The sequence below is a fragment of the Apium graveolens genome, chromosome 3 (assembly GCF_009905375.1).
Source record: "Apium graveolens cultivar Ventura chromosome 3, ASM990537v1, whole genome shotgun sequence".
Lineage (NCBI taxonomy): Eukaryota > Viridiplantae > Streptophyta > Magnoliopsida > Apiales > Apiaceae > Apium > Apium graveolens.
The window spans coordinates 271,194,266-271,202,255 of NC_133649.1; the positions used below are offsets into that span (position 1 = coordinate 271,194,266).

At 36.8% G+C, this 7,990-nt stretch overlaps 1 long non-coding RNA gene across 1 annotated transcript; it reads left to right on the forward strand.

The window, feature by feature from the left end:
- Positions 1–4,115: 4,115 nt before the first annotated feature.
- LOC141711059 (uncharacterized) lies at positions 4,116–5,147 on the forward strand. The gene is made up of 3 exons (XR_012571205.1): positions 4,116–4,573; positions 4,752–4,892; positions 5,011–5,147. It is a non-coding gene; the product is annotated as an uncharacterized LOC141711059 (long non-coding RNA).
- Positions 5,148–7,990: the final 2,843 nt, after the last annotated feature.

A 7,990-nucleotide genomic window follows, 5' to 3' on the forward strand; every position in this document is an offset into this window, starting at 1 on the left:
TACAAAAAATACATATATATATGTATATTAATATATATACATAAAGCACATTTAAATCGAATCATCAGTATGGTCCGATTATCAAGCAAAGTAACTGCCCAAAATTCAAATTCGAAGGGGGGAAAAGGAGCAAAACCGTTTGAATTCCCAAACCTTTCGAATTCCACAGCCCAAGACCCGGATCATTAGCCCTGATCCAGATCATTGTCAACCAGATACATTTTCTAAAGCAACCATCAACCTCAATCCGGACTGGCATCTACTACACAAGATCCAGATTGGGGGGCAACCAGGAGCAGAAAGTTTTCTCCAAGGCAACTATGTAATTCTAATCTACTCCCTCATCCAGAAAATCTGCATAAGGGAGTGGGGGGCAAATGATAGGGTATAAGAGACCCGACTAGAATTCAACTTGGATCTAAAGGATACCAGGCTCGATCGATGGATCGAGACCCCCCTCTCCCAGAACAATCAAATGGAGAGACCAGGACCGGGCCCATCCCATGACCCGGATCCGGATCCAACCCGGAGCCCGGACCTAATGCCTATCCGGATCCGGATCTGGACTCAGACCACCATGAGGGGGGTCCCAGCAAACACATGCACATCCCACAACCCGCCAAGCAAGGGTACGTAGGCACGTGACTATGACAGCTATCAACAACCAACACACCAGACAAGCACGACGCGTGTCAGAAGGTCGTTAGGACACTCTGGAGGTGGTCCTCCCCTGGACACGTGTAAGCAATTCACCCAAGTCAGACGACCTCCGCTCTCAAGATCCAACGGCCCAGATTTAGAGGTAACTACCCCTAAACCCTGCCTTGGGTCTATATATACCCCAAGGCTGAAGGGTTTAGGGGTTGGAAAATATTCACTCTTGCACACTCACACACTCTCATATATTCATAAACACACAGCAGCCATCACATATACACACCCATACACACACAACAGCAGCCTCTACATTACATACACATCTTCATCTTCTCCAAAGCCCTGTTCTTATTCTTACACCGGAGGCGCCGTGGGAGCCAAACCCCCCTTCCAGTGTTGTTTTGCAGGCGCCCAACCAACAGCCACACCTCATCCATACCCAGAAGGTCCAGTAACGGCGTCGGACAGAGCCGCCCGCTCACCGGAGTTATCAATTAGAATTCAAAAAATCATTGAGTTTTTTCTTTTAGAGTCCCGGGCAGTCCTGAGTAGTAAAATATTTCACACTGCAGCTAATCGTGAAAAATCACTAAAAAAAGAAATTGTCTTCCAGCTTGCATGCATAAGATAGATTTATTCCTCAAGGAGGTGTAGGTGACTGCCACTACAGTCCTGACTTGCATAAGATCAGATATAAGTTAACATTTAGAAAAAAATAATGATTCGGTAGATATAAGATGTAAGTTAACATCTAGAAATTTGTTATCATTGTAGTAAATACTTTCATGTAAGATCAGTAGAAATGATGGAGTGTTTTCATATCTCACAAACTTGCTTCAACATTTGATGGTTTAGCACTCTGTTTTGATGAGGACGTATATAGTATTGTGATTCAATATTTGCATATATATACAAAATTCCCTAACATTAGGGACATATGTATGTTTTTCTAAAAATGTATTCAATGATTTAATAATATTGTCAAAAACTCAAATGCTTACAAATATATCATGTTCAGGAGAATAATGATATCTTGCAATCCTTTGACTGGAGATTATGGAGGAGCAGCATACCGACCTGATAGCATGTTAGAATATTGAAGCTGTCAATCAAAGTTCTGACATATCTATAACCAAGGATTCGGAACATGAAACGACAAATATGTACTATGTTGAACGTACCTACAATAGAATAAATCAAGATTGGTTAGTTGTTGTAGAAGAAAAAAGAGGGATAGGGAAACAGAAAAAATAAAATCTGGATGCACTGATCTTATGCGCTTCATAAATCGGATTTCGATTCACTTCCCGCAGGCAACATGCACCAGCATGTGCTTGTTGGAACCTGAAACCGCTTGTGAACAGCTCCCTCCACTCAGATTATATAACCAGTTGATCGCATCTGCTATCTATCTATCTATCTGTTTTCCAACTCATTACAGTTTCACCTCTCCAGAAACCTAGATTTGTGTAAGATGCCGTAATTAACTATATCCTACTAACATATTTCTTGTAGTTAAACAAGTATTTAAGTAATTCTTGTTAAAATTAAACATGAGAGTATTCCAATTGTATTAGTGCCATAATGATCTTGGTCAATATTAAGTTTTAGCAGAATTTAATTTTTTGAGAAAGTACCAATAAAAATTTAGATACATGGGAAAAGAGCTAGCAAGTGGCTTGGCTATATAAAAGGGGGAGAGAAGAAATTTGGCTGGCTAAGTTTTGGTGATGGGAAACATTGGAATAGAAAGAAAGAAACCATTGAAGGCACCTGATACTCGGAAGAAGTAGCGTATACAATATCTTATCAACACTCTCTTTAATCTGATTTTTGCATCCCCTTTTTCTGGACAAGCTCAAAAAGCTTAAGTTAAAGAATACTGATATTTTCCAGGTTGGCTACCAAGTACAGATTCTGGAAATTTCTTACTAGACATTATTCCCTGTGACTGTATAATAATCATGTTTTAAGTACTAAGCGTGATTGTTAGTTTTGAACTGCTCCAATATTCACAAACTTTAAAGAAATTGATGGTACTCATTGAAAAGAAACTGTTTTCAATCTTGTTTGTCAACTAATCCTAAGATTTTATTCTCATTATAATTACATTACATGACCTGATCAATTCTTCATTAAGATCTAATTGGATGACTTAAGTGATGTGAAATGCATCCACAAGATTGACAGTTACTACATTGTGTAATACTGCTCCAAATTAGGATTGTTCATAATTAAGCGGAAATTAAAACTTCAAGCGTAGTTGATTACTTCAATTTGGATTTTAAATTGACGGAAAATCAACAAATTTTCAGAGTGTGGCCGACATACACCAACTAAGAGAAGGCTGATTAAGTTGAAGTAGATAAGGGTAGAAATTAAGCAACAAATAAGGGGTGAGATTGAGATGTAGGATTAATAAGAAGGGGTATATATGTTGTACTTTGATGCAAATCTGGTGTGCGGCCATGTGCATGTTAGATTCCTGGCCTATGATGCTCTATATTACGTAGGTCAGATTTCTTTGCTGCTGCTGCTGCTGCTTCCGCTTCTGCTACTACAGCTTTAACACTAGGAGAATACTATTCACCTTTTTCACTCTGAATGATTCTCCCCTTGGCCTCACTTAATATTTCTTCATCATTTCAACTAGCTAATTAGTTGCTTGCTTCACCAATATTCATCTGTAGCGCAAGACAGACACTAACCAACTTCATAATCTTTGTTTTTTGGCTTATCAACTTTATAAACTCTGTTCATTGCTAGAAACTTAAAGAATACTCTGCTGAACTTATAATATTATTTTGTTTAAACATAGAACAAGAAGTCACGTCTTAATATATTATTGCCTCCGATTTAACAATTGTAAATCGCCACCATTGAAATGCCCTATTAGCTTGGATGATTAACTGAGAGATTAAACATAAAGTCTTTCTTCTTGTAAGATATCTATCAAATTTGGGGTAATCTGCCCCAAATTTAGATATTTGAATCACTGTTAGAGACTTAGAGATGGCCTCAGACTTCATCTGAGTTATTCATTTCACATTTTTGTTTATGCTTTCAGCACTTGTATCCTTCAATTTCAATTTGACAGTTAGCTTCAGCTCTTCTACTTACATTCACGTCGAATGTTTAGTCAAAGTAACTTGACTGAACGTTCCGCTGAAACTCAATAATGCGATACTGGAGATTTAAACTATAATTCATTAGTTTGTGTGTTTTGTATCAGTTTCTTTTTATTAGTGTACAAGATTGCAGGCACTGTTCAGTTGACCCACTAGCACATAAACCACTTGCCTGAAGACAATGCTTGAAAATCGTCCCCACAAGAACAGAGAAGAATCTTGTTTTTGAATTAAAAAAAGAGATAAATTAAGGGAAATAAAGATAGCGCCAAGTACATACTATAAATAGACAATGGTGGCAATCTACGCCTAAGTGACATTGCACAAAATTATACAAGCAGATCATTGATAAAAAGGACTGCAAATCATTAGAAGGTCCTAAAGTATATTGTTTCAATGGCTTTCACTCCTCAGTACTTCTCTAACTACAACTTCTCCAATGGATTCTATGAATTTCCTCAAGCGACTGGCGGAGATGGAGTTGGCCTAGCAATGTGGTGTGAAGAAAACTTACCGTTGTTTGAAAACATTATGAATGGTGTGGGTAACTATATGGTGCCATCGGAATCAGACTATGACATCGTCCTCAATTTCAACTATGTCATTTCCTCAGGAGTATGACAGTACTCAAGCTACTTGGAATATGCAGGCCGCTCATGTGCCCGAGATGAATATTGGATTCGCGGTGGGGAATCAGCCAGAAGGTTGTGAATTTGGGGAGGAATGCAGTGGATTTGCTTTCTAATTTTTGGGCTGAACAATATTCCAGTACTACCACCAACGCCTGGGTATGTTATGTATGTCTATCTTTTTGAAATTTTTGGTCCCAAATTTCACGTGTCATGTTGCATAAGACTAGTCTTAAATCCGTCCATGCTAGTATGGCTCATAAGGAATATGTATGGTGCTGAAAGTGAGATTTTTCAGAACATTTGTAAAACACTAATACTGATAAATTTTGTGCAGGAAATCAAAGGTGAGCAGACTGTACAAGAAAGTGAGGAACCGGCAATTAAAATCGGGAGGTACTCAGTTGAAGAAAGAAAGGACAGAATCTCAAGGTACTTGAAGAAGAGACATCAAAGGAATTTCAACAAAACTATCAAGGTCCTTAATTGAACTCTGTGTTTCGATTACTTGTCACATTTTCATACAGCTTTGATTAATGTATAGTATACAACATTATCTAAAATAGTTTAATTTTCATGGTGGGATTCACGTACAGTATGCATGTCGGAAAACACTAGCAGATAAGAGAGTTCGCGTTCGTGGAAGATTTGCAAAGAACAATGAAGCAGCATCTGATCAAGATGAAACAAACAAAAAGAATTTGCACCAAGATTCATATAACGCCAACTTTTTTCAGGTACATAATTTTATCTTCTAAGCAAAATATTGTTTTGTTTGATGCTTTGAACTTTGCTTGTGGTAAGTTTGATTCTTATTGTTTTTGTGTTCAACAAAATCAGCAGATCAAGCATGATGATGATGAGTGGTTAGAGGCAGTAACAAGCTTCATGTACTTACCATATGTCAATGGTTAACAACACATTATACTACATACTATTGGGGAGTCTATACATGTAAGAATCAACGTAGAGTTCTTCTACGTAACCATTCTCGAAACCCCTACTGAATGCATGGAACCCGAATAACTTCTGGAACGGGTTATACTTGTTGTTTGTAAATTAATGATGTTTTACAAGGGACTGATATTAGCAATAAAAAGCAGAAAGTTGAGTTTAAACGCCGCACGTGTTAAATTGTTCTTGGATTCCAGTAGTGTAAAGCAATTATCTATATATCGTAACGTTAAAAAGAACCAGGGAGGCTCAATCTGGTACTAGTAAAGTTCTACCTCACTAGACACCGGCCTCTCAGTTCTCTGTCTCTACAGAATCTAAAAGATGCTATGTCGTACGCCTAGAACAAAAGCTTGAAGAAGCCAAAAATATGCCTTGTCCTTGGAAATCAGAAGTTGAATATAACACTACACACACATATGCACATTTATGAGAAAAACACACAAACAGACTTCATACTGGGAACAGTGTGATTGAAGTGCAAATGACAAATGAGTAAGCTAAAATAATTAACTTGGATTTTGAATAATGCTACCTATAGGTACCTTGTTGGGCCTTATCCTAAATTAAGTGCGTTTCAGTTTCAAAACATCTCATAACTTGAATAATTTCCATGTTTCCATCAGTTGATAGCCAGCAATAACGTCAACTCTCACTGCATTATCTCTCAATCTTATATAAAGCAAACTTACTACAACAGTAAGTCACCTCCCAATTTAAAACTTCTTGTTTAGATTACATAGTCATTAGCCATATCAAATTAATTCTAAGATCATTTCTCATTTGCTGCAAACACAGTCTACCTATATCCCTATGTAAACTCTAGCTTTGGTAAGGTTATGATGTCTGATGTATGAAAATCATGTGCTAATGATTTACTACTAATGCATTTTTGTCGTCTCCTCCTTAATCGTACGATTAAACAACATAACAACACTTACATCAATACCCAATACCATATCAACAAATAATGAGGGGAGGACTCAAACCTTAAACTATGCACAAACCGAAAATGTTAAGGTGTCACGATAAAGTCTCATCACGATTTTATATATTTAACACTTACTCCCTCCGTCCCGAGGACACGGATGTTAAAAAAAAGTGAAATATTAAAAGAAAAAGTAAGAAAAATGGGTAAAATGGTGTGACCTATTAATATTTAATATATAAAGTTAATGTATTGGAAAGAAGTAATAGACCTAACTGGTGTAATTAATTTTTATATTATAAAACTATTATTATTTTTGGTAAGTTTTGAAATATATAAATTAAATGCAACATCCAAAAAAAGTGTATAGAAATGAATGAAATGAAGAGAATATCATTTTTTTTTGTTTTTATTAAACACATCCTCACAAGGATCTATCATCTATAGTCCTTGTATTCATCATCTTTAGCATTTGAAATATGTACACTTTCTCATTGCTTAATAATATATAGTAAAAACTACTACTCCCTTCATCCTTACCGTTTCTTTTTTGTGATGTCTCAGTTCAATTTTTTACATTTTAAAACTTACCTAAAATAGTCAATGGATCTCATCATTTTCCCACTTTTCCTTCCTTTTTGCACTATTTTTACCTCACTATCTCCTTTTTATACATTAAAAATCAATATGTCCCATCCATTTCACCCATTTTTCTTTCTCTTTTCACTACTTTATACATATTTATTAAACTTTGTACCCAATCTTTTTAACAACAAATTAAAAGGACGGATGAAGTATATTTTTCGCTATATGAGTATATGCAAATGGAACCAGTGGGGTTATGTTTACTTGGAGATGATGGAACATGAATGGAACTGAATGATAAATCATATAAATGTGGAGAAAGAAAATATGTTTGAGAGCAGAGTAGTTGAAAGTGAGTAACGGAAATTTTCTTTGACGAAGATTGTACGAAAAATGATAAACATAAAATATATAAAATTTATGTTAAATTATTTCGAAATGAAAAGAAGAAATGCAAGTGGTAAACATTTTATCCAATTTTTTCTAAATTACGAGAGTACAAAATTTATTTCAGCCTGTTATAACTTAATTTTTGCTGACCGGGTTTTCGTCCCGTAGACCGACTCCGGTCTGCAAAGAGAAGAATGCGAGGGATGATCCCGATTTACCTCCGGTGAGAATAAGTTAATAGGTTTTAGAGATGGATTATTCGGAATACGAGATAGTGCTGTAATCTGTGTGTGTTCGTCCAATATCTTTTCGTGTATATAACCTGGATGTTTAACGTTCATGCCCCAGAGGTATCGGTCGGTTCCACTTTTAGGGAAAAGTGGGCGTTGTGGGCTATCAGACTGGGTCCTTCGTCACTACTGGGTCATCCTTTGCCTTTGTTATTGGACCGATCTTGCCCGTAACCTTTGTTCGTTTCGGCCCAAAATGATAGCATAATCCCGATAGCAGTGGGTCTCTAACATGTCCCTGAGTTTCAACTGAGAGGGGACCTCTTGGGTGCAGTCCAATCGTTTCGGCCAACTGCCATCTTTGATGGGATATGTCGCTTGGGAAACGGTGACTGTCTTAATGACGACAGCCGTCACATCTCGAAAATCCCGTTCTCATCTAACCGTTGAATTCCAAACATTTTGATCTCAACCGTTGGTTTCAAAATC